The sequence below is a fragment of the Neophocaena asiaeorientalis genome, unplaced genomic scaffold (assembly GCF_003031525.2).
Source record: "Neophocaena asiaeorientalis asiaeorientalis breed wild unplaced genomic scaffold, Neophocaena_asiaeorientalis_V1.1 scaffold433, whole genome shotgun sequence".
NCBI lineage: Eukaryota > Metazoa > Chordata > Mammalia > Artiodactyla > Phocoenidae > Neophocaena > Neophocaena asiaeorientalis.
Window position 1 is genome coordinate 1755395 of NW_020175040.1, and position 25881 is coordinate 1781275.

General features: G+C 50.4%; 1 protein-coding gene across 1 annotated transcript in view; it reads right to left on the reverse strand.

Annotated features, from left to right (window-relative positions):
- Window positions 1-25881, reverse strand: part of EEFSEC (eukaryotic elongation factor, selenocysteine-tRNA specific) — a 225482-nt gene that overhangs the window by 1943 nt on the left and 197658 nt on the right. The gene's annotated exons all lie outside the window — the stretch shown is intronic.

Genomic DNA, 25881 nt, shown 5'->3' on the forward strand with positions numbered 1-25881 from the left:
CCCGCCCCATTCCCACCCCAGCGGGCCTGTTCCCAGTTTGGGGGCTTGGAAGTCACCATCAGCATGTAAGATGGCGAGGACCCCCTTCCTCGGCCGACCGGCCCCCGGATTCCACAGCTGCTTTGATGCTCACCTCACCTCTTCCCTTCCTGGCCTCAAAACTGTTTGCCTCTGACCCGAAGGCGGGGGAGGGGTGCTTCCTGGCTGGGCCGGACTGCTGGGCCGAGCCGAGACTCCCAGACTGTTAGAGCGGCGAAGATTTCCTTCCTGAAAAACACACTAGCCTCTGCTTTCTGTCCCTCATGTTTCTCTCCAGAGAGAAACACCCCCCGCTCACCCCCGGCTGTGGGCCCAGCCCCGCCCTGGGCTCCTGGCCACGGGTGAGGGGGCAGTTCGCAGGAGCCTGTGGGCCAGCGGGCCGTCCTCGGTGGGCCAGCCAGCGGGAACTGGCCTCTTGCAGACGGGCACACCACCACCTGCTAATTAGAACCAGGAAGCCCCTTCTGTGGGTGCCGCCAAGCCAGACAGGTGCCATGGCTGCACACAGCCCGCCGTGGTGACTCACAGCCCACAGCAAGTTTCTTACGAGCTCGTGCCCCACTTTTCTCAGCCGCATGCGATTATCTCTTTCCCTCCCCCTCATCCAGTTCATCTGTAAATCCTGCCGGTTCACCTTCCCCAGATGCAGCCCCCTCCCCGGACCCCTGCCGCCACCCAGTCTCGGCCCTCCCTGGGCCCCCACCTCCCTCCTCGGCCCCCTTTGTCCCAACCACAGCCTCTTCTCCACCTGGCAAACAGCCTCAGGTGGCAGGATCCTGTTCAAACCAACGTCTCCTCTATGCTCCAAACCCTCCGAGGCTCCCGTGTTGTTCAGGGGGAGGGCCTTCCCTCCCCGGCCCTCCCCTCTGACCTCAGCCCCCGCCCCAGCCACAGGGGCCTTTCCTGCTCCCCACACCCACAGCAAGGGGCTCAGAGATGGGCATGACCCAAAGTCGACCAGAGACATTCCCGTTTCCTGAAGTAAGGGCTGGAGCTGCTGCAGCCATCTCTACCGGGAGGAGAGTAAAGCCATCGGAGGAGGTGAGTTAAGCTGACAGGTGGGAAGAAGCCGAGCGGGGCAACAGTGATGGTGTCTGGAACCCTCTTACCTGGGCCTAACCCACCTCTGGGTTTTCCAGGTACTTACGTCAGCGGTGCCCATTTTAATTAAGCCAGTTCAGGTTGGGTCGCTGTCACTTGCCACAGAAAAGTCCTGCTTCATCTAGAATCTGACCTGGAACCCTCTGGAAGTTTTCTCCCTCACCCCCCTCCGTGCCCTCCCCTCCCTGTTGTCCGAAAGGCCCCGTTTTGGCCCCTCGGTCTGGCGTTTGGCAACCAGTGGTTCCTGTCTTTGAGTCTGGTCTCCTCCCCGGCTATTTGTCTGGCCCCTGGTGCCAGGTGTGTTTGGTTCCTGCCCTCGTGGGGAACCAGAATTTAGAAGGCCTGAATTTTAACACATTATTCGCTCATTTGTCAAATTAATGGCAAGAGCCTTGTTAGCGAACGTGGCAGGTGGAGGCTGCGTCTGGTTAATCCCGGGTTCTGGTTGTGAGAGTTTCCACGCCCCCTCCAGCCCTCCTCTGGGACCCGTCGCCTCCCCCTCCCCCTGCTTGCTCCATCCCAGCCGTCCCGCCGCTGTGCGCTCCCTGGACTGTCGTTCCGTCACACCCTCCCGTGGCTGTGTCCTCATCCTCCAGTTCTCAGCTCGGTTGTCAGTTACAAGAGCCACGGCCCCCCTCACCCCCCACGGCCCCGGCGGCTCTGGCAGGTGGATCTCGGTCTGGAGGTGGCGTGACGAGGGCGGGACTCAAGCCGGCAGCCCGCCCACCACGGCTTTGCCCTCGCACCGTCCTCTCACCCATCAGGCCCAGGCGTCCTTGGTGCCCTGTGTGGACAGCCGCCCGCTTGGATCGCAGGCAGCAGCAAACCAGCCTCCGCGAACATTCCCGCCAGGGCAGCCCTTGCTCCCTGGGGCTCAGACACCAGAGGAGACAGGCCTTCTGCGACTCGTGGGCCCCTTTCCTTCTCTGTCGGGTCCTCTCGGTGCGGTCTTCCGCGGTGTGACGAATGGCCCACCCTGTCATCCCCCACCCGGGGCCCGCGTTCTCCCGGGTTCGCGTCCTTGGCCTGGGCTGCCTGCCTGAGTCCTGGAGCCGCCTGAGCGGACCGGCTGGACTGGCCTCTCTACCCTGAACCGGTTGCTGTGTGCGCGGAGGACCAGCCTGGAGCACAGGGTCCGGAGGGGCAGGACCCCGACCGCAGGCTGCGGCTCGGAGGTTTTCACTGACTATTGGCCCAGTGGGTGAGCGGACTCAGGGCTGAACCTCAGGTGCCCAGAGGAGACGGATGGCGGAGGCCAAAGTCAGGTCCTCGTGCTCAGGCTGGGGTGCGGCGACCCGGGCCGGGGGACAAGAGGCCATAAGCCATACTGAGGCTTCAGGAGAGCTGGACCGTTTGCCTTCCTGTCATGACGACCCCTAAGCTGGCTTCCCCTCAGTGTTTGGCAGGGGTCTTGTTTGGAGGGAGAAGTCGCCTTGTGTGTGGGCTCGCGTGTTGGGGGTGCGTGGCGGACGCTGCCAGCCGCCCCACAGCTGCTCTGCTATTTCTGGGTGGTAAGAGCTGCAGCGAAGCGGGGGACCACCCTCTGAGGGATGTTACGGCCTGTATCCCTTCAGGTGGGCGTGGCCGCGGGCAGCTTCCAGGCTGTCTCCTGAACGGGGGCTGGGCAGCGACCTCGCAGGGCCGGGGAGCCGCAGGCAGAGAGAACCAGGTCTCTGACACATGGTGCCACCCTGTCAGCCCCGGAAGACTTCTGCCCAGGCTAGTCCTGGGAGAGAAACGACCTCTATATTGTCCGCACCTCCCTCAGTCTGGATTTCTGTCCTATATCTTATCTAACTAACATAGGCAGGAGGCACCGCCGGGCCTAAGTGTCATGGGGCACAGAGTGGAGACGGGGCCCTCGGGGAGCAGGACCTGCCCACCCGTCAGTGGATTCTCTGCCCAAGGATTTTTCCAACCTGGCCCCTGCCCCTGACCAAGCAACGCCCCTGTGGCCCCCTCTCCATCCCTTCCTATGTCAGGTCCCTCCTGGCTGGAAGTGCAGCTCCTCGGACAGGATAACTTGCGGGGGGCGGGGAAGGCTCAGAGCGAGGGCCAGGTGCCCCCAGTCACTGCCCCGTGAGCCCTCCCACCTTCTCCTCTCTGTCCACGGCCACACCTGCTGGAGGCCTGCTGAGGAGCGGCCCACCATCCCCGTCCTGTCCTCGGGCCCAGAACCTCCTTCCCTCCCTCCCTCATCCCTGGCATGTGCCAGGAAGTGCCAAGGATTCCCCATCTCTGAAAGAAGCCAGCTGCACTGTGTGGTGAGGCCCAGGGCTGCCCGGCCTGGCCTCTCCAGACCGCCTTTCCAGAAACTCCCAGCCCCTTCCTGCCTGGCTTCCTGCCCAAGCCCTTCCTGGAAACTGGGCCCACCCTGCCCCCCAGCCCAGGGCGCCAATATTTCCATGGGGTGAATCAGCCAACCTCCCCTGGCAGGGCCCCTCCTTTTACTCACAATATTGGAAAGCAACTTGCGGGCAACGGCAAGGAGAGTCCAGGCCGTGGCCCCAACCCCACCCGCATCCCATCGCACCCATACCCTCGCCCGAGGTCTCCAAAGCAGACGTAAAAGACAAGGGAAGAGAATCAGGGAATTTCTATTTAAGCCTTCGTCTAAAAAGAGGAATTATGAAGCCTTATTGATACAGGAAATGCAGGTAGTGTTGCCAAGTATATAAGGCGTGAATAAATATATGGGTGTTGAGCTGCTTTTACTGACAGGTGTGTAATCCAAGTTTGGTGATGGTCCATATCAGCCCCACACCTGAGCCTGTGTGCCTCTGTGGAAGGACCTGGGCCTCCGTGGAGGGGGATAGACGGTGGCGGGGGAGGCAGATATGAAATTATATAAAGTAATAACTGTAGTAACATGGCGTTGGGTCAAGGAGGAAAAGGGAGTATGATGTAGGACTAATGTTCCTATGTCTCACTGGAATTAAGTTAGTGTACATCTGAAGCTGTTGGAAATACCTCAAAAAGATACAGGGAAAGTGTCATTAAAGAAATTTCAATGCCACCTACACTTAATGCAGACGAAAGCAGTAAAGAAGGAATAGAGGAACTAAAGGACAGGATACACACAGAAAATATATAATTAGAAAAACAACAGAGACAATCCAAAGCTGGTGCTTTGAAAAATATCAAGAAAATTAGTAGACTTTCAGCTCGATTGACCAAGACAAAATGACAGGAAATTCAAATGACTAGAATCAGAAATGCAGGAGACATTACTACTGACCTTACAGAAATAAAAAGGATTATAAAGGCATCCCATAAGCAATTGCATGCTGATAAATTAGATAACTCAGATGACATGAACAAATTCCTAGAAAGACACAGAATACCATAACTGACTCAAGAATGAATACACAATTTGAATAGGCCTATATAGTAAGTGAAGAGATTAAATTATAAAATTCATAATTTTTAAAAAACTGCCCACAAAGAAAGACAGCCCAAGGCCAGATGGCTTCATTGGTGAATTCCACCAAACATTTAAAGAATAATTAATACCTATTCCTCACAAGTGCTTCCAAAAAATAGAAGAGAAGGGAGCACTTCCCAACTCATTCTATGAGGCCATCTTCACCCTGAACCCCAAAGCAGACAGAGACATCACATGAAAAGAAAACTACAGACCTATATCTCTTGCGAATATGGATGCAAAAGTCCTAAAAAAAAAAATGCTAGCAAACCGAATCCAGCAACATATATAAAAGAATTATACACCATGACCAAGCAGGATTCATCCCAAGAGTGCAAATTTGGTTTAACATCTGAAAATCGATCAATGGAATGAAGGACAAAATACACATGATCATCTCAATAGATGCAGAAAGCATTTGATAAAATGCAACACGCTTTCGAGATAAAAGCACAAAAAAACTTGGAACAGAAGGGAACTTCCTCAAGCCGATAAAGGGCATCTACCAAAAAAAACACATCACTGACCTTATAGGTAATGGTGAAACCCTGGAAACTTTCCCTTTAACTACAGGAACAAGACAAGAGTGTTCACTCCTGCCGCTTCTGTTCAGCATTGTTCCAGAGGTTCTATCCAGGGCGATTAGACAATTGAATGAAATAAAATTGCATCCGTATTGGAAAGGAAGAAGTAACATTATTTCTATGCACGGATGAAATGACATTGTATATAGAAAATCCTTAGGAAACCACTCAAAGACTATTAGAGCTGATAAACAAATTCAGCAAGGTTGCAGGATACAAGGTTAATATACAAAAATCAGTTGTATTTCTCTACACTTGGAAAGAACAATCTGAAGATGACAGAGAAAACAATTCTGTCAACAATAGCACAAAAAAGAATAAAAGACTCAGCAGTAAATTTAACAAAACAAGTGCAAAATGTAGAGTCTGAAAACTACAAAACATTGTCGAAAGGAACTAAATAAAGTCTCGATAAATGGAAAGACATTCCATATTCACGGATCGGAAAACTTAATATCGTTTGGGTGACAATACCGTCTAAACTGATCTACAGATTCAACGCAGTCCTCATCAGGATCGCAGATGGCTTCCTTGTAAAAATCGAAAAACTGATTCTAGAGTTCACATGGAACTGCAAGGGACCAAAGAGTAGCCGACTCACACTTTTTGCTTTCGAAAGTTTTCGAGGGAAAAAATCAAGGAGCAGAATAACATGCAAAGTATAATAAACAGCTACTTAACAATCCCCTCTTTGGTGGGAGTGCAAGCATTGAAGTTTCGCACAAACTTATAGAGCTCTTAACTTACAGAGCTTCAGTCATAGCTAGCCTTCCCGAAGAAGAAGGAAAAGGCACCTGAAGGTCTCCAAGGATGCTTTCCCACCTGGTGTCAATTTAAGCCACTTTTGGAGGTGGTGAGCCTGAAGTGTGAGGTTTCAGTCTAAGGATTTAATGTGGTCAGCTGGTGAGATTGAAATAATCAAAAAATTAAACCAACTTTCCTCTTCTTGAGAACTGTGTGCCTGGGGTCCCATGTTCTTCAGCTCATGTAATCCTTAGAGGAGAGGCCTTAGGCTCAGAGAAGGTAAATGGCTTCCCGGGGTCACACAGAGGGGAAGTAGCAGAGCTGGTCCAGGTGCGCTTGATTTCAAAGCCCATCCTGGGTCCACTCCCCGGTGGTGGACGGGATGTGGAAGCTCAGGGAAGCTGGCGGGGTCTACTGCTCACCTGGCTTCTCAGGGATGGCCTGTGCGGGTGAGTGGCCCCAGCACACACTGCTAGGATGACCTCTGTGACGCCCAGCAGGGAGACGTGTGTGGTGGACACTTCCCTTGGTCACCCCATCCCACCCGTGAGAGCTCTGAACAGGGCGTTCATTGACGTAGGGCTGCGATCTGTCTCCCTGGGACTTCCCCACCTGTCCCCCGAATGCCACAGGCTTCCGCCACCTTGGGACAGGCCTGAAGAGACTTAGAGGGTTGGTGCCTGGACCTTCTCCAGGCGGAGCCACTTCTGATCCTTACAGGAGGCGTCCCCAGCCTCCTCCGCATTCCAGCTGTCCCTTCCAGCCCCCCTGCCCAGGTCGGCCCCGTCCCTCTCTAAGGTGGGACCTCCTGTCTCGGTGTCTGGGGGTCTGAGGGGTCAGTCTTCTGGAGCTTGTAGAGTGTGAAGGAGAGAGGAGCCCCGGGGTCCCTCAGGGGAGGAGATGCCAGCGTCATGGGGTCCTGTGGTCACGTGTACCCAGGGCGACTTCAGGGAAGGTCCATCACAGTTCCTGATACCCCCCCCAGTCTGGGCCCCTCTGGACGGCCAACGTGGACCCCGAGCCTGAGGCTGGCATGGCACGGCCAGGCTCCTCTCCTCCCAGGAGCGCCTCGCGGTGGTTTCCGTAAGTTGGTGGCGATTGCATAACTCTTTCACCAACTGCCATGCCGGATATATTTTGCAACCCAGCCCGCTGTGCCACACGTGTCGGCTGGCACTGCCAGGCCTCCCACAGAGGCCGGAGGAAGTCTGAGAGTGAAGCACGCTGACAGCGCTGCCCGGGACCTGTCAGCCGCAGGACCTGCTCCTCTCCGTCCTCAGGGGCGCTCCCAGGGCCCCACTGTCCTCTGGCCAGAACGGGGAGCTGTCAAGTCCACGGAGCAGCCCCAGCAGGTGTGGACTTCTGAGGAGACACTGGCACCTGCCAAGAGCTCTTCTTGGTGTTCAAGGGAAGATAGGCCCCAAAGTCACACTGGAGGGAGACCTGCGCACATCACCCCGAGGGCAGCATCCTGCGGGCGTTGCTGGGAGAGGCCCCACGGTGCACGAGGTGCAGCACGGCAGAGCGAATTCTGAGGAAGGGTCGTTCTAAGAGCGGGGAGAGGGGCGTCCACCGCTGACGGAGCAAGAGACAGGAAGTCCACCAGGCTGTGCGCCGCTGGCCAAGGACAGCTGCGAGGGCGGACCAGGGCCTTGAGGCTGGCCTCTGCCCACCGCTCTAGGTGCGCCGATGCTCCAGGGGTTGGCAGGTGATCCTGACGGATTCGTGATGCTCCCAAAGCAAAAACCTGCAATCTCTGGGAAAACAGAGCCGCGTGCGGAGCGAGGACATGTACACTCCCTCTTCCTGAAAGGTTCTCGGCAGAGTCAGGAAGCACAGTGGACACTGCTGGCTGCCGATGGCTCCCAGCTGAGACCGTCACTTGCAGCTAAAGAGAGCCGTCTCTCCCAAGGCCAGACCCCTTCTTGGGGGCAGCCTGCATCCGATGGCTGGCTAGTGCAGGGGTCTAAAGGCCCAGCCCCCCCACTTCCACTTGGACAGCCCTGAGGACCACCCCGGCTCCAGCTCCCCCCGGCAAGTTGGCTGAGCCTTTGTGGTGACTGCATGGCAGCCCAGCTTCGCTCTGCTTCCCTGCTGCCCTCATGAGATGCTGATTCTCAGGGCTCCCCAACAAACCTCTTGGGGACCCAACCTAGGGAAGTCCCCTGATTGCCTTTTAATTCCCACAGCAGAGGTTACCGCTGACTGCGCCGGCTCCAGGCAGAGCAAATCCAGGACTCGCCATCTGCAGCCCCATCCAGCAGGAATGACTTCATACACGTGTACGGGGCTGACCCACTTACCAAGTGCCCTTCTGTGATTCATCAGAGCAGTTGGGGATCCCAAACCTTCCTAAGAAAAAAGAAGGAGGAGGAGGAGATACTGCTCCAAGAAATGGAAAAATCTAAGCATGGTCTTTAGGTATGGCTTGATGCAGGGGCTTAAATCATGTCATCAAAACCCTGTTGGTTTTCTCTCTGAGACTCTGCTCTCAGGCAGGCTTTTTTTTTTTTTTGCGCTACGTGGGCCTCACTCTTGTGGCCTCTCCCGTTGCGGAGCACAGGCTTCAGACGCGCAGGCTCAGCGGCCATGGCTCACGGGCCCAGCCGCTCTGCGGCATGTGGGATCTTCCCGGACCGGGGCACGAACCCGTGTCCCCTGCATCGGCAGGCGGACCCTCAACCACTGCGCCACCAGGGAAGCCCTCAGGCAGGCTTTTGTCTCAGGTGGCAAGTTAGCGGCAACGGTTCTGGACGAACACCTCCAAGTTGAAAAGTTCAGTGGGAAAGTGAATCTTATTTCCAGATGCTTAAACAGAAGTCCTGGGATTCATGTTGCTTGGCCTGACTGACTTGGTTTTAGCCATCTCTGTTTCCCCAAGTGACATACCATTTTGCGTCCCCATCAGCAAGGTATGAGAATTCTAGTTGCTCTGTGTCATCTTCCACATTTGATATTGTCAGTCTTCTTAACTTTAGTCATTTTAGTGGGTATATACTACCTTTAATTTGCATTTCCTTGATGACAAGTGATGTTGAGCATCTTGTCATATTCTTATTGGCCAACATGTTATGAAGTGGCCGTTCAAATTGTTCACTTTAAAAAATCAGGTAGGTTGTCTTATTATTGAGTTGTAGGAGTTGTCCTAAAAAATAAATTTTGGTTACAAACCCTTACCAGACATATACATTTTTCTCAGTCTGGGGCTTGATCTAAGCTCCAACTTTAAGAGATTAGAGAAAGAAAAATTAAACCCAAAATGTTGATCAAAGGAAATAAAAAAGAGAAGAAATCGATGAAGTGGGAAATTAAACAATAGATAAAATCAGTGAAAGCAAAAGCTGGTTCTTTGAAATGATCAGTAAAATTGATAGGCCTATGATGAACTTGATCGGGAAAAAAGAGAAGAGATACAAATTACCAGTACCGAGAATGAAAGAGGGACTTCCCTGGCAGTCTGGTTGTTACAACTCGGTGCTTCCAGTGCAAGGGGCATGGGTTTGATCCCTGGTCGGGGAACTAAAATCCCGCATGTCACATGGTGCGGCCAAAAACTTTAAAAAAAAAAAGAAAAGAAAAGAAAAAGAAAAAAGAATGAAAGAGGAGACACCACTACAGATCTTACAGATATTTTAAGGATTATAAGGAAATATTATGAACAAGTTTGTGCCAATAAATTTGACAGCCTTGATAAAGCGGACAATTTCCTTGAAAGACACAAATTACCAAAATTGATCCAAGAAGAAATAGAAATTTAGAATAAATCTATATAAATGAAAGAAATTAAATTTGTCATTAAAAACCTTCCCACGTGGGCTTCCCTGGTGGCGCAGTGGTTGAGAGTCCGCCTGCCGATGCAGGGGACACGGGTTTGTGTCCTGGTCTGGGAGGATCCCACATGCTGCGGAGCTGGACCCGTGAGCCATGGCCGCTGAGCCTGCGCGTCTGGAGCCTCTGCTCCACAGCGGGAGAGGCCACAAAGGTGAGAGGCCCGCGTACCGCAAAAAAAAAAAACCAAAAAACCTTCCCACAAAGAAAACATTTTAAAAATCTAATATGAATGCTACACAAACTGTTTCAGAAAATAGAAGTGGAAGAAACATTTCTCATAAGATGCCATAAAACAGACAGAAACATCATAAGGAAAGAGGACTATGGACCAAAATCCCTTATGAGCATAGATGCAAAAGTCTTTAACAGAATTTTAACAAATCGAATATAGCAATGTACAAAAAGGATAATACATCATTACCGCAAGGGGCTTATCCCAGGAATGCAAAGTTGATTTCAAGTCCAAAATCAATTAATGTAATCCTCCACGTTAGTAGAATAGGAAGGGAAAACCATATAATCATTTGTCAAATAAAGCATTTGACAAAATTTAACACAAGTTCACAACTAAAATTCTTAGCAAACTAAGAATGGAAGAGAATCGCCTCAGTCTGATGAAGTATGTCTGTGAAGAACCTATGGCTAATATACTCAGTGGTGAAAGATTCAATGCTAAGATTAGGAACAAGGCACAGATGTCTGCTCTCACAACTTCTGGTCAACATTTACACTGAAGATCCTAGCCAGTGTAACGAGGCAAGAAAAAGAGACAAATGGCACAAAGATAGAAATGAAAACTGTCTCTATTTGCAGGCAACATGATTGTATACCCAGAAAACCCTAAGGAATTTTTTTTTTAAAAGCTGCTAGAACTAAAAAGTGAATATAAGCAAGTTTTCAGAATAAAAATCAATATACAAAAATGCACTGTATTTCTATATACTAGCAATGAACAATTAAAAATAGAATTTTAAAATTAACTCAGTTTACAGCATCATCAAAGACAAAATACGTAGGGATAGGTTTAACAAAATATGTGTAAGCCCTGTCCACTCAAAACTTCAAAACCTTTATAAAGCAATGTTACCTCGATTTAAAAAAATCTAAAATAAAACTACAAAACCTTATAAATGGAAATTAGAGGTGATCTAACTAAGTGGAGATACATACCATATTCATAAATCAGAAGACCCAATAGTGTTAAGGTGTCAATTATCCTTAAATTGATCTATATATTCAATACGATCCAAATCAAAATCTTATAGGCTTGGGGCTTCCCTGGTGGCGCAGTGGTTGGGAGTCCACCTGCCGATGCAGGGGACACGGGTTCGTGCCCCGGTCCGGGAAGATCCCACATGCCGCGGAGCGGCTGGGCCCGTGAGCCATGGCCGCTGAGCCTGCGCGTCCGGAGCCTGCGCGTCCAGAGCCTGTGCTCCGCAACGGGAGAGGCCACAAGAGTGAGAGGCCCGCGTACCGCAAAAAAAAAAAAAAAATCTTATAGGCTTTATTAAGAGAGAAATTGACAACCGAATTTTAAAATTTATATGGAAAAGCAAAGGACCTAGAAGAGCCAAAATAATCTTGAAAAAAAGAAAGAGCGGAGTCAAAAGATTTACACAGTCTGATTTCGAGACTTTCTATAAAGCTATAGCAATGAAGACAGTGTGATATTGGTGTAAGGATAAACCTGTAGATCGATGAAAAAGAAGAGTGCCAAAATAGACCCACACTTACATGGTCAATTGATTTAAAAAAATTTTTTTATTAGAGTATGGTTGATTTACAATGTTGTGTTAGTTTCAGGTGTACAGCAAAGTGAACCAGTTATACATATACATATATCCACTCTTTTTTAGATTCTTTTCCCATATAGGCCATTACAGAGTACTGAGTAGAGTTCCCTGTGCTATACAGTAGGTCCTTATTAGTTATCTTTTATATATAGTAGTATATATATGTCAATCCCAATCTCCCAATTTATCCCCCCCCGGTTGAGAGGCTTTTTTATTTTTTACAAACGTACCAAAGTAATTCAATGGGGGAAAATACTGCTTTTTAAACATATGGTGGTTGAACGATTAAATATCTTTATGGAAAAAAATGAGTGCCAACCCTTGCACCATACTCAAAAACAATCCAAAAGGGATCAGAGATCTAAACCTAAGAGCTAAAACTTATAAAAGTCTAGGAGGGACTTCCCTGGTGGCGCAGTGGTTAAGAATGTGCCTGCCAATGCAGGGAACACGGGTTCGAGCCCTGGTCCGGGAAGATCCCACATGCCATGGAGCAACTGAGCTCGTGTGCCACAACTACTGAGCTCGTGAGCCACAACTACTGAGCCCGCGCGCCTAGAGCCCATGATCCGCAACAAGAGAAGCCACTGCAATGAGAAGAGGAAGGTAGCCCCCGCTCGCCGCAAATGCAGAAAGCCCGTGCGCAGCAACAAAGACCCAACACAGCCATAAATTAATTAATTAATTAATTAAAAGAAAAAAAAAGTCTAGGAAAAAACATTTTAAAAAACCTTTGTGACACTGAGTTAGGCAAAGATTTCCTAACTAGAACACAAAAGGCACAATCTATGAAAGAAAAATAATAAAATAGACCTCGTCTTTATTATTATTATTTTTTTGTTTAAATAGTGTGCTTTAATAAATGGAAATATCTTCATCTAAACAATAACACAAAAAGGCAGGCTGAGCCCTTTGAAGTGGCTTTGTTTCGTCTTTATTATTTTTAAGTCAGATACTTAGTACACATTCTTTATTAGGTTTTTAAAAGTTCTTTCTTGTTTTTGGATTACAAAAGAAATACATCTGTTATTACAATTCAAACAACGCTGCTCACAGAGAACCTTAAGGAATGCATACACGATTATCATATAGGGTTTTTAAAAATACTAATGGGATTATAATATATGTATTATTCTATAACTTGGTTTTCCCCCACTTGAAATAAATTGTGGACAGCGTTCCCCATCAGCACATGCATAGGTAACTCATCCATTTAAAAAGCTACATAACAAGCCGAGTAATGGCTGTATCAAAATCTACTTAACCAGTTCATTTTTATGGGTATTAAGCTGTTTGCAGTATTTTTGCTTTACAAATGATGTTGGTACATTTATTTTCTCACGCGCTAGTATTTCTGCATGATCTGTTACTAAGTGTGTGGTTGTGGGTATGTACACTTTACATTTAGATGGCTTCCAGCTAATTGCTCTTGCAGAAAGGCTGTATCAATTTATATCCCACCAATAGTGGAGGAGGGTGCTTACCTTCCCATGGGCTCGCAGTCAATAGATGTTATCACTCTTGTTGCTTGTGTAATTTTTTGTCTGAGTGGCCAGTCTGTTAAATGAACAATGGTATCTCGTTGTTGTTTTTAATTTTCATTTATTTGATTGCAGATGAGGGCATGCTTTCTTTTCATATGTTTATTGACAATGATATTTCTTCTTGAGTGAATGGCGTGTTTTTCTATTGAGTTATTTGCCTTTTTCTTATTGATTTTTAGGAATACTTTGCATATTACAGATATTGACTGTTACTTCCTTATATGCATTGCAAATACTCTCTCCCAGTCTATTGTTTTTCTTTTAAGTTTGTTTATAGCACCTTTAACTATACAGAAGTTGAAACTTCTTTTGTAGTCCAGTGAATCAATCCTTTATATTTTCTGCTTTCTGCATGATGCTTAGAAAAACCCTCGCTACCTCAAAGTTACAAAAAAAAGTTGTTCCTTTTCTTCAAGTATGTAGTGAATTCTTGTGTTTCAACTGTATTGGTGGTGTTTTAACACTTCAGCTAGGTGTTGATTACACAGGTATTTTTTATATTATTCAGGTACTTCTGTGTACCTGAAGTATTTCACAATATGTTTTTATAAAGAAATAAAGAGAGGGGAAAACCAAATAAATATTTGATGGGGTTGCACTGCCAGAAAAAACTCCGAGCCTGGTAAAAACAAACTCGCAAAAACAAACAAACAAAACAAGACTACGTGACGTTATCTCTAAGCCTAAAGAATGTTTAATGTCTAGAATCGGCACCGTCAGGAGCTGGTTACTTACTAAAGAGACGAAGAGCTCCAATGCCCACCGCAGACATGGCCATGGCAGGGCGGGCAGGGAGCAGAACCGGGGCAATTGAATTGGCCGCCCAAGAAACTCACGGAGAAGTTTCAAACACGCCACCACTTGGATGGACCTTGACGACATCACGCTAAGTGAAGGAAACCAGTCACAGAAGACAGAGTGTGTGGTTCCACGTACATGAAACGTCCACAGCAGAGACAGAAGGCAGATTAGTGGTTGCCAGGGGCTGGGACTGGGGTGATGCAAATCTTCTAAACTTAGATTGTGGTAACGGTTGCACAACTCTGAACAGACTAAAAGCCACTTACCACTAATCTGCTTTTCCATGTTTTAGCATATATCAGGCCTTCATTCCTTTTTATGGCCAAGTAATATTCCATTGTATCTCCAGACCACAGTTTGTTGATCCATTCCTCAGCTGATGGGTTGGCATTTGTGTCGTCTCCACTTTGGGGCCATCATGAACATGAGTGCACACGTTTGTGTGTGGACGTGTTTTCCTGCGTCTTGGGTGCATACTTAGGAGTTGCGTTGCTCCAATGGCGTAAAGCAGGGGTCCTCAACCCCCGGCCGTGAACCGATACTGGTCCACGGCCCGTTAGGACCCGGGCCGCACAGCAGGAGGTGAGTGGTGGGCAAGTGAGCAAAGCTTCATCTGCTGCTCCCCATTGCTCCCATTACCACCTGAACCAGCCCCCACCCCTGGCCCGGTCCGTGGAAAAATTGTCTTCTGTGAAACTGGTCCCTGGTGCCAAAAAGGTTGGGGACTGCTGGTGTAAAGAATACGGTGATTGGGCTTCCCTGGTGGCGCAGTGGTTGAGAGTCCACCTGCAGATGCAGGGGACACGGGTTCGCGCCCCGGTCCGGGAAGATCCCACATGCCGCGGAGCGGCTGGGCCCGTGAGCCATGGCCGCTGAGCCTGCGCGTCCGGAGCCTGTGCTCCGCAACGGAAGAGGCCACAACAGTGAGAGGCCCACGTACCGCAAAAAAAAAAAAAGAATACGGTGATTCTGTCTCACGTTTCCCAGGGTTCTTGCTAGCAAACCTTGAGATGTGCTGTGGGTCGTGTGCACTGCGTGGTCACCTCCTCTCCCCTTGCCAGGGTTTGGAAGGCCCGATTACTAAGAAGTAGCAGCCGTGTTCTCCCCCAGCCTTGCCTTGTTATGTGGTACTGCAGGCCGCTGTGCCCATAGTGAGAGTGGACAGAGGGCAGTGGAGGCAGAAACCGGCCCTGTTTCCATGGCTGTTTCTCGCTCTCCCTGTCTCTCTGTCTTGCAGTCTCTGTCTGTCTCTCTCTGGAAAGCCTGTAAGGACCCATCTGCACCCTGGCTGTCACCCACAGCTGGCTTGGCCCCCACCAGGAAGTGGTCTAGGGAGTCTCTCAGGGAGTATGTGAAGAAGCCACGTGGACATCTGGGCCAAAGCAACAGCAGGTGCAAATGTCCTGGGGTGGATGTGTGCCAGGTGTGTTTGAGAAGCAGCCAAGAAGCCAGATGGGCTAGATGTGAGCAAGCCAACAGGATGAGATCCAAGGTGTAACGAGGGTCCAGGTGGTGTGGGCTCCTCGGAGCCAGGAAGACCAGGCTCACATTTTCACAGGGTCCCTCTGCTGCGGTGGTCTGAGTGGACAGTAGGGAATTTGTAGGCTTCCATCAAGAAAGCTAGTGCAGGGCTTCCCTGGTGGCGCAGTGGTTGAGAGTCCGCCTGCTGATGCAGGGGACGCGGATTTGTGCCCCGGTCCGGGAAGATCCCACATGCCGCGGAGCGGCTGGGCCCATGAGCCATGGCCGCTGAGCCTGCGCGTCCAGAGCCTGTGCTCTGCGAGGGGAGAGGCCACAACAGTGAGAGGCCCACGTACCGCAAAAAAAAAAAAAAAAGGAAGCTAGTGCAGTTTTCCAGGTAAGAATTTGGCAGCTTGGACCAGGGCAGTAGCTGTGTTGACGCTGGGAAATGGCCAGATTTTGGAATAACAGACTGAAGGCAGGTGTGTGTGTGTGTGTGTGGGGGGGGGGGAGGGTGGGGGGGGTGTGGGGGGGGTGGGACTTCCCTGTGACCTTGGCTCACAAGGTGGCAGAATGACTTCCAAAATGCAAATGTAACGCACCCACCAAGGTAACTCCAGTCCGGTTTTTCCATCTTAATAGTCAATACATTTGTTTCCATGTGATTCAGAAAATATATAACTAGCCCATTGAACCCATCATTTTGTCAGTGATATAAAATTATCTTTTAGTAACAATTTAATTTATAAAGACATGAATTGATTTAAAGAAAATGATCACCGAACAGCACAGGAGGTGAAGAGGTGTGGCAGAAAGCCCTGAAGATGGCAGTGGACGTGACCGTGCTTTGGGGAAGCTCTGGGCACACCTGGGCCTCTCCCTGCGCAGCCACGTGGGACAGTGCCTTTTCCAGGAGTGTCTGAGCTCGTCCACCCTCTGGCCTTTGCACTTCCTCTGTCCAGGTCTCACGTGTCGCCTCCGAGAGTTTTTTGCAAGATTGCTAGTCATTTATTTTTTACATTTACATTTTTAATCCATCTGGAATTCGTTTGGATATATCTAAGCGGGGTCCAGTTTCATTTTCTGCCAGATGGAGGTTCACTTGTGCCAGCACCATTTATTTCACAATCTACCCTCTTCCCACCGAACTGAAATACTACCTTTGTCGTATATTATGTTCTCATGTACACTGGAATCTATTTTTGGATTCTCTGTTCTTTTCCATTGTCTGTTCCTCTGCCAATGCCACATTGATTTGATTATAGTGGCTTTATAGTATGTTCTTATTTCCGGTAAGGCAAAAAACCCATGTTACTCTTTTTCCAATTTTCCGTGGTTATTCTTAGGCATTTATTCTGCCACATAATCTTTGAGGTCATTTTATCCAGTTTTTAAAAATTCACCCTGTTGGTATTCTAATTTGAATTATGTTAAATTTGTGCAGAACATTTGGGAGAATTGACATTTTTATGGTATTAAGTTTTCCCATCCGAGAACATGGCCTGGCTTGCTCTCTTCCAGATCTTTTTTTTTTTTTAATAAATTTATTTATTTTATTTTTGGCTGCGTTGGGTCTTTGTTGCTGTGCATGGGCTTTCTCTAGTTGCGGTGAGCAGGGGACTGCTCTTCGTTGCGGTGTGCGGGCTTCTCATTGCGGTGGCTTCTCTTGTTGCGGAGCACGGGCTGTAGGTGTGCAGGCTTCAGTAGTTGTGGCACACGGGCTCAGTAGTTGTGGCACACAGGCTTAGTTGCCCCGCGGCATGTGGGATCTTCCCAGACCAGGGCTCGAACCTGTGTCCCCTGCATTGGCAGGTGGATTCTTAACCACTGTGCCACCAGGGAAGTTCCCAGATCTTATTTTGAAATCTTCCAGAAGATTTAATCTCATTTGTGTCTCTATACGTCTACTTCATGTGCTTCATTTCCATAAAGAACATACAGTTCTGTTTTGTGTTTAAAATTCTGCCAGTTCTTCCTCTGACTGAAGCATCGTGCTTCATATCCATTCACACAACGTCACCACCGCACAGCGTTCCATCCAAAGAAGGGCCCACTCTTGGTTAATCTATTAGCTCGCATCCAGAGTTTCTTTATAAAGTTTTTTTTTTTAACTAATGGTGCCTCATGAATATCCTTGTCTGCATCTCTTCTGCTCATGTGGGAGGGTTTCTCAAATGCCTAGAAGAGGAATTGCTGGGTCATGTGCATTTATATCTTCAACTTTACTAGATACAACCAAAGTACTCTGCAAAATACTTGTACCAATTTACATTCCAGCCAAGAGGGCCAGAGAATTCTTGTTTCCCTGTGTTCCAGCCAGTGATGGAATTTTCTCCTCCACTTACCTTCTTGGCAAACTTCTGTGCCTCTCCATCTTTATTTTTTTGTTTTTGAATTTTATTTTATGTATTTTTTTATACAGCAGGTTCTCCATCTTTATTTTTCAATCAAAAAACTTTTTGTTTTTTAATCTTTATTTTTTATATAGGATATATATATGTATATGTGTGTGTATATCTATCCCTATCTCAATCTCCATCTAACTATCATCTGTGTAATTTCAACAGTGATCAAATCTTACACAGTAGCCTTTCTCCTCTCTCTATTCCCAGCCCCACAAACCTAGATCCTTTTGTCGGTGCAACCGTTGTTAACAGTTTCTTCTGTTTTCCATCCAGAGAAATTCTATAAATATGTACACAAATCTGTATGTATCTTCTCTCCTTATCCCCATTTTTAATCACACCAATCTTAGGCTTCTGCACCTAAGGGTGCAGATATCAAATGGATATCAAATGGGATCATTTGATATCCATTACAGAAAGAGCTGCCTTTTTCTTTTCTTTTCTTGCCTTCCTTCCTTCCTTTCTTACTTTCCTTCCTTCCTTTTCTTCTCCCTTTCTCCCCTTCTCTCATTCCCTCCTTCTCTGTTTCTTCCTTTCTCTTTCTCTCTTTTCTCTTTCTTTTCTTTTTACTTTCCTTCTCTTTCTTTCTTTCTTTCTTTCTTTCTTGCTTTCTCCCTTTCTCCCCTTCTCTCCTTCCCTCCATCCCTCCTTCTCTGTTTCTTCCTTCCTTCCTTCCTTCCTTCCGTCCTTTCTTTCTCCTTCCTTCCTTCTTTCCTCCCTTTCTTTCTTGCTTCCTTCCGTCTTTCTCTTCTTTCTTTCTTTCTCTCCCTCTTCAGGAGCACAACACTTCACTGTTTGGCTGTATATTTTTAAGAGTCTGTTCCACGTGAGCATCTTTTGTTTCCAATTGTGCCATAATGTACAAGGCTGCAATGAATTTCCTTACAAATTTCACAAGTGTAAGAGCCTATCTATCAGATAAAGGCCTATAAATGGAATTCCTGGCTCAAAGCGTAAGTGCATTTGTAACAGTGTCACATTTCCCACGCCACCCTGAGTGCATCAGTTGACACCCGCCCCCTCAGGAACATAATATGTAACCAGACGTTTTGATACTTGCTAATACTGATAGGTATAAAATGTTATCTCAAAGTAGTTTTTAATTTATTTATTTTTAAGCATCTTTATTGTGGTACAATCTACACACCATAAAGTTAACTTAAGCATACATTTCAATGAGTTTTAGTAAGTTTATGGAGTTACAACCATCACCACAATCTAATTTTAGAACATTTCTCTCATCCCAAATCTGTCAACGTATTTTTTTTTTAAATAAATAAATTTATTTATTTATTTATTGGCTGTGTTGGGTGTTTGTTGCTGCACACGGGCTTTCTCTAGTTGCGTGGAGCAGGGGCTACTCTTCGTTGTGGTGCGTGGGCTTCTCATTGCGGTGGCTTCTCTTGTTGCGGATCATGGGCTCTAGGCACGCGCGCTTCAGTAGTTGTGGCACGTGGGCTCAGTAGTTGTGGCACACGGGCTCAGTTGCTCGGCGGCATGTGCGATCTTCCCGGACCAGGGCTCGAACCCGTGTGCCCTGCATTGGTAGGCAGATTCTTAACCACTGGGCCACCAGGGAAGTCCCTGTCAATGTATTTAAAATTTTCATTTCTCTGACTGAGATTAAGCATGTTTTCATTCAGAGACCTTTCTATTTCCTTTTCTATGAATTTTCTGTTCATACCTTTGCCCATTTAAAAAAATTATTTAGTTGGCTGCGCTGGGTCTTAGTTGTGGCGCGCAGGATCTTTAGTTATGGAGGGTTCTTATTTGCAGCATGAGGGATCTAGTTCCGTGACCAGGGATTGAACCTGGGTCCCCTGCATTAGGAGCATGGAATCTTAACCACTGGACCGCGAGGGAAGTCCCTGCCCATTTTTTAATTGTATTTTTTCCTTATTGATTTGCAGACACTCTTTATATATTATGTTCCCAGACTGGGTTAAGTGCCTTTCCTCAAGCAGGCACCTGGGATTCCCATTCCCGTAGATTAGCATGAGCAGAATCTCTTGATGTGCCTGCCTCTCCACCACCCTGCGAGCTGCCTGCACAGTGACTATACCTGGTCTCAGTCCACATCCCTGACCTCTCAGCAGAGGACCTGGCCCAGAGTAGGTCTCTGCAAAAAAGCCTGGGTTCAATATTTGTACATCTGTGGTCTTTCCCCGTTACAGTTCCTATCACAGTTTGTGACAATGTATTAATTGATGTCAAGTCGGCTTGCTCCCTGAGGCAATCCATGGATGGGTACCATAGCCATTGTTTTCAACACTGTATACCCAGGGTCCAAAACAGTGTGGCTTAGCACACCATTTTAAAGTGCCGATTGGACTTATTAACTAACCAATTACTAAGTGGTTTACAGTACCTGGAGGGAGAAAGATATTGGAAATACCCCCAAAGTGTGCAGAGAAGGAAGGCCGAAAGCAGCACAGCCACAGCACCCAGTATTTCTATGAGGGACATGTCCCTGACCCAGGGGCCTGAATTGGGTGGATGGAGACCCTGGGGCCACCAGGGCAGACGATACCAAGTCCCTTATGGCATCACTGTGCAGGATGTGGGCCCAGGGTAGCCAGTTTTTCAAGAGAAGCTGGAAATGAGTCTCTTTATGTGAAATCTCCCACTTCAGAATATCGTTAACAATTAGTTGTTGCATGAGCCCCTGAGACTTGGGCTGCCAATTTTCAAAGGCTGGGCTACAAAACTCTTTTTAAATACATGCTCATGAGTAATTCTCGTAACAACCCCGGGGGCCAACCTGAGGCTCAGAGTAAGAGAGCGACTTGCCTAAGGCCACCCAGCCAGGAGGGGTAGTGTGTGTTGGGGAAGTCCTGGCCCTAGATCCTGAGCTACTTACTTCCAGGAGAGAATGGGGGCATTCCTGAGGAGCAGGGAGCTAATTCTCAGAGCCCTGTGGCCGGGTGGGCCTGGCCTGGTGCCCGATTAGCCCCTGAAGAGGGAGATGGGCAGGTCGAGCTCCACCTGGAAGCCCATTCGGGCTGTGGCCTTCTCTTGGCTCTAGACACCGTGCTGTCCGAGCCCCCGCGCAGCAATAAATCATTGTCGCCTCTTGACAACGCTGGTATAATTACCTTGTATTATGAGTGAAGTCTCGGGGGCTTAGGCCTGGGGAGAGAGGCCGGGCACCCTGAGGACGGGGCTGTCGCTGCCCTCATAGGCACAGTGGGCACACATTGCTGGAGGTCTCCGCGGTGCTCTCTCCTCAAGCCCCCGACCCCAGACTTGCAGGCTGCGGCAGGTCAGTGGAGCCAGGCACCCCGGGGCCAGGGCGTGGGTGGTGGGATGGTATAACGGTGAAGAGAAGGTGCCGGGTGCGGCCCATCTGCCCTCATTCCCTTGTCCCCAAAGGATTCCGGCCGCTGGGCTGTTGTGAGGAACAAGACAGACCCCCTCCCCCCAGGGAGCAAGCAGACAAGCCGCTTCTACATTGTGCTAAGTACTCACTATAAAAGAAATACAAAAAAAAAAAAAAAACACACACAAAAAAAAACCACACAAAAAAAAAAAAAAAAAAAAAAAAAAAAAAGAAATACATAGAATAGACCGAGAAAAGTGAGGCAGAGGAGGGCAACACTTCCCTTCGGGGGTGGGGGGTGACTCTGGGTAGAGGTCCTGGGCTGGGAGAGTTCTGGCCCCAAAGAACAGGAAGGAGGCGAGAGAAAGGGACCGGGTCTGAGGGGTCAGCAAGCCCTGTTATGTATGTTCCAAAGGAGTTTGGCTTTTACTCTAAGTTCAGAGGGTACTTCTAATAAATGATTTCTTGCTGCCAACTAAGCTGTGTGACGTCGACAGTTGGCACGTCTATAATTTCCTGCTGGTCCATCCATCCTTTCCACAAACGGTTATGGGGCATCTACTGAGGGCCAGCCTGGCCCTGGGGGCACAGCAGTGGCAGAACAAAGCCCCCCGCTCTGCAGAGCCCAGCTCCTGGAGGAAGGGACCCCGGTCCACCTCTCCAACCTGGCAGTTCGCACCCCGGCGGCGGTCTCCCCAGACCCCGGTCGGAGACCCGCGGCCGCCAGGTGGCGCTCTGCGCCTGCGCACCGGCCGCCGCTCCGGGGTCGCCGGGCCGAGAGTGACTTTGGGTTTGACCTGCTTGGAGAAGAGCTAATCCCGCCTTATAATAGACTCCGGGGAGATAGGGAAAATGGCTGCGGCGCTATCTGCGTCGCCATGGGGATCATCGCACACGCTCTGGAGCGCGCACACGGGCGGGGCGCGAGCCCGGAAAAATACAGCCTTTGTCGGCGGCGCGTGTCACTCACGGCGCGGGGACCTCTGGCGGCTGGGCTCCGGTCTCTCTTACGCCAGGTGCAGAGCGACGAGGCTCTGGGGCCCCTGGCAGGGCGTCCCACTGAGGCGGGTTGGGACCCCTGGGTGTTGCCAAACTCTTCGGAAGACCCCTCTGCCTCACACACCCCCACACCCCGTTTGGGTCACAAGCACTCCTGTTACACGGCACAAACCACTCCTTCCACTGCGGCGTCTATCACACCCGCACGCACCATTCTGTCCTGGCGGTGGCCAGCTCGTGTGTCCCGCCCCCAGCCCCAAACAGGCACAGGGACAGGCCCCTGCCCCCTGGCCCCGCTAGCAGCGCCCCGTAGCACACATGACAGATACACAAGGACACAAGCACCCTCACGCAGATCTGTGCACACCCCAAGCCCCACGCTGGGTGCACACTCCTGGTAGTCACAGGCATGCCCAAGAGGACGCGTGGCCCCGAGCCCCTGTAACACACCCATGCCTGAAGGTACACATACACCCCCGCCCTGGCGGCAGGCGACACCACCTCCTGTGTGCACCCCTAGACGGCGCTGCGGAGGGCAGACTCATGAAGGCACTCACAGTGCCGCCCACACACACACCTGTGCCCGCGCGCTTGCACAGCTGCTCTTTCACACACGTGTCTACTCACCCTGAGGGACATGAATGCCCACACGGTCACGTGCGACACCCCTTCCTCAAGCAGCCTCACCTGGGCCATCCCCAAACAGCGTGAGCGCTCCACTTGTTCGAAGCGCCCGCGTGTACACTAACGCCCTTGCTTGTTCAGTGCCCACTCACTGGCACACCCGCCTGCCCGTCCAGACACGTCGGGCACACCCGGGGGCTCACACTCGGGTGCCGCTGGCAGGCAGGCAGGCAGGCGGCACAGCACCAGGCGCCCGAGTGCCCCCCGCAGACGGCTATCTGCCTGCCCATCAACGCGCGGATCTGCGGTGGTAAATGATGCATTCGATGGCGGGCGCATTTGTTGTGCGCGCTCTGAAAGGGCTCTGATAATCTGGAAGGCAGAGATAAGGAACACCATTTATTCCGCGGCACTTTGGAAACAATTCCCAGCCCTGTACAACCCCATTCTCGGGCAGCCTCCGGGAGCCGGGCAGATAACGATTGGCTATTCATTATCTTCGCCGGGAACAAAGATTAGCCGGCCGAGATGAAAAATTACCCCGGACAGTGGCGCAGCCCCGCGCGGACCCCCCTGCCCGCTGCTGCCGCCCGCGCCTTGGTGCCCCGCAAGGCCCCGCCCGGCCCGCGGGCTCTCCGCTCACGCCCTCCCGGCCCACCCGACGCCCTGAGTGATCTCGTGGGCTCTCGGCGCGGGGCCCCTGGCTGTCCCTCCGTCTCAGTCTGTCCACCCCGCCCAGCCCATCTTTCGTGTCCCCACTTTCCCCTCCTTCTCTCTGGGGCCCTTTCTCCTCCCTCCCTCCACCCACCAAGGTCTCCGAGCCTCTCTGGGTTTTCTCTCTTCTCATCTCTATTTTTGTCCTTTCGTGCTCTCTCCTCTCTGTATCCTCTCTGTTATCTCTCTCTTGTCTCTCTGTCCGTGTCTCTCTCTGGTTAACACTTTGCTTTTCTTCCCATCTCTCTGACCCTTTCTGCCACTTTTTAGTTGTTTCTCTCTGTCCCTGTGCGTCCCCAACCCACCCCTCCACCCCACACCAGTCCCTCTATCACTGTTACTTTTTAAAATCTGTCCTTGTGTCTCCCCGTTTCGTCCCCCTTACCTATCTCTCTGAGCCTTTCTATCACAGACTCTCCATGTCTCTCCATCCACCCCAGAGGGCCCCATGTCTCCTGCCCTCTCAAGCCGTGTTCCTGACCGCTGACCAGAGGCTGGGAGGCTGCAGCCAGCTCTCACTGGCCCAGCCCAGCCGGGAGATGGCAGCTGGGCTGGGGAGTGTGAGACCAGGAACCCCCTCCAAGGAAACAGGGCAGAACTAGGAAAGGCCCTGTAGAAACAGCCCCTGCTGGGTTCATGGGGGTGTGCTCCGGTGCCCCAGGACTGGCTCCCCTCCCCCCTCCCCCCAATGAGGCTGGGGTTTTGGGAGCGGGTGGTCCCAGAGAGGCCACCTCATTAGAGCAGTTATTCAGCATGGCGCTGGTGTAGGCAGATAAACCTTATCAGCTCATCTCCCCCTCCCACAGACAGACAGAAAGTGCCCTCACAGATGGCACCCCGGAGCTCCTCTGGCTGCCTGCCCTGCTGGTTAGGGAAAGTGTGGATATGGCAGGCAATCTGGGAAGACACACATACAGTGTCACCCAGGGACACACTCCTCCACAGACCACAGACACAGAATAACACTGGGTAGAGAAACATATAGTGTTCAAAGATATATTCACATACACAGATGCCCACACTCCACATACACAGATACAAACACCCCACCCAACACACATCAATTCCACATGGAGCTATACACAGATATGCAGACACATTTGAATACACTCTCCACCCTCCCACCGTCAGTTCTAACATAAAATGATACACACGCATGCCTATGCTGTTAAAGACAGACACAGACCGCGATTCATAGACGCAGGATACCCAGAGACACACTGCTACTGACCCATACAGGGATAGACAAACACTTGGAAATACCCACTTCCCATCACAAGGTCCACGGACACAGTGATCTCACAGATACACAGCCACAGGGACACGCATCCAGTTCCACAGATGCTCCCTCCCAAGTGCACTTTCGGGGTCACATTCTGAAATGCCCACACACAATACACAAACTCTCCGGGACCCACGGTATAGAGACCCTCAATACACGAACTGTCTGGGACCCACAAGAAGAAATGGACGTACTAATAGACTCAGTTTTGCAGACTTCCCTTCCCATGTGCTCACAAATGTATACACACACAGGCACGCAGCCCAGAGCACATGCATAGGCAGTACAGTCACCGCCAGCTTCAAAGAAAAACCCACACACAGCAGATGCCCGCAGAGATGGCAGGCTGGACACACCGCCTCTCTGGGCGCACCTGGGCAGGGACTTCCCAGTCTTTCCAAGGCAAAGCACTTTCTCTTTGGGCCAAAGGTCCCCACAGCACTTTCACTCTCCCTGGGCAGCTGGGATGGGACTTCAGCTGCCCTGTTGAATCTCCCGGTACGAACTTTGGAAGTTCAAGAACTAGACTTCCTAGCTCCCAAACCCAGGAGTTTCTTGGGGTGAAGACTTCCATACCCCAACTCCTCCACCCAGCCTTCCAAGGACAAGCCCTCTACTCCCTCCCTCCTCCCCCTCGAGGGTTGCTTTGGGATGGGCCAGGGAGATGCCTCAAACTCCACTTCTAAAATGCTCTGGTGTCTGGAGTTGGGGAGTTAGGGTGGGGTACAGGTGGGGCAGGGAGAGGGGCTTTGTCTACACTTAGCCAAGTCAGCCTGGAAGTGAGGCAGTTGTGTGTGTGCCAGATGTGTGTGTGTGTGTTCATGTCCGTGTGGCCCAGACCTCCTGCCTGAGGATGTCCACGCGGCCACAGCTGTGTGTGCTAACGCGTGTGCACGGATACGTGTGTGGCCGTGTGAGCACTCCTGAAGGCGGGTTAGAGGAGGAGGCGCAGGCGTCTGTGTGCGTGCGTGTGTGAGTGCCTGTGCCCACGGCTCTGGAGGTCCCCGGTGAGAGAGTCTCGGAAGAGGGACGGCCGGCCTTTCTGAGCGCGCATCCCGGAGAGCAGGGGTGCGCCTATGTGTGCGCCCCTGCGAGGGCGGGAGTGGTCTGGAGTAGTGGCGAGTAGGGTGTGTGCGCCCTGAGTGCCTACCGCCCCTCGGCCCGGCGGCTGGAGCAGGGAGACGGGGCACAGAACCCCGGGCACCCTCCTGCCCCC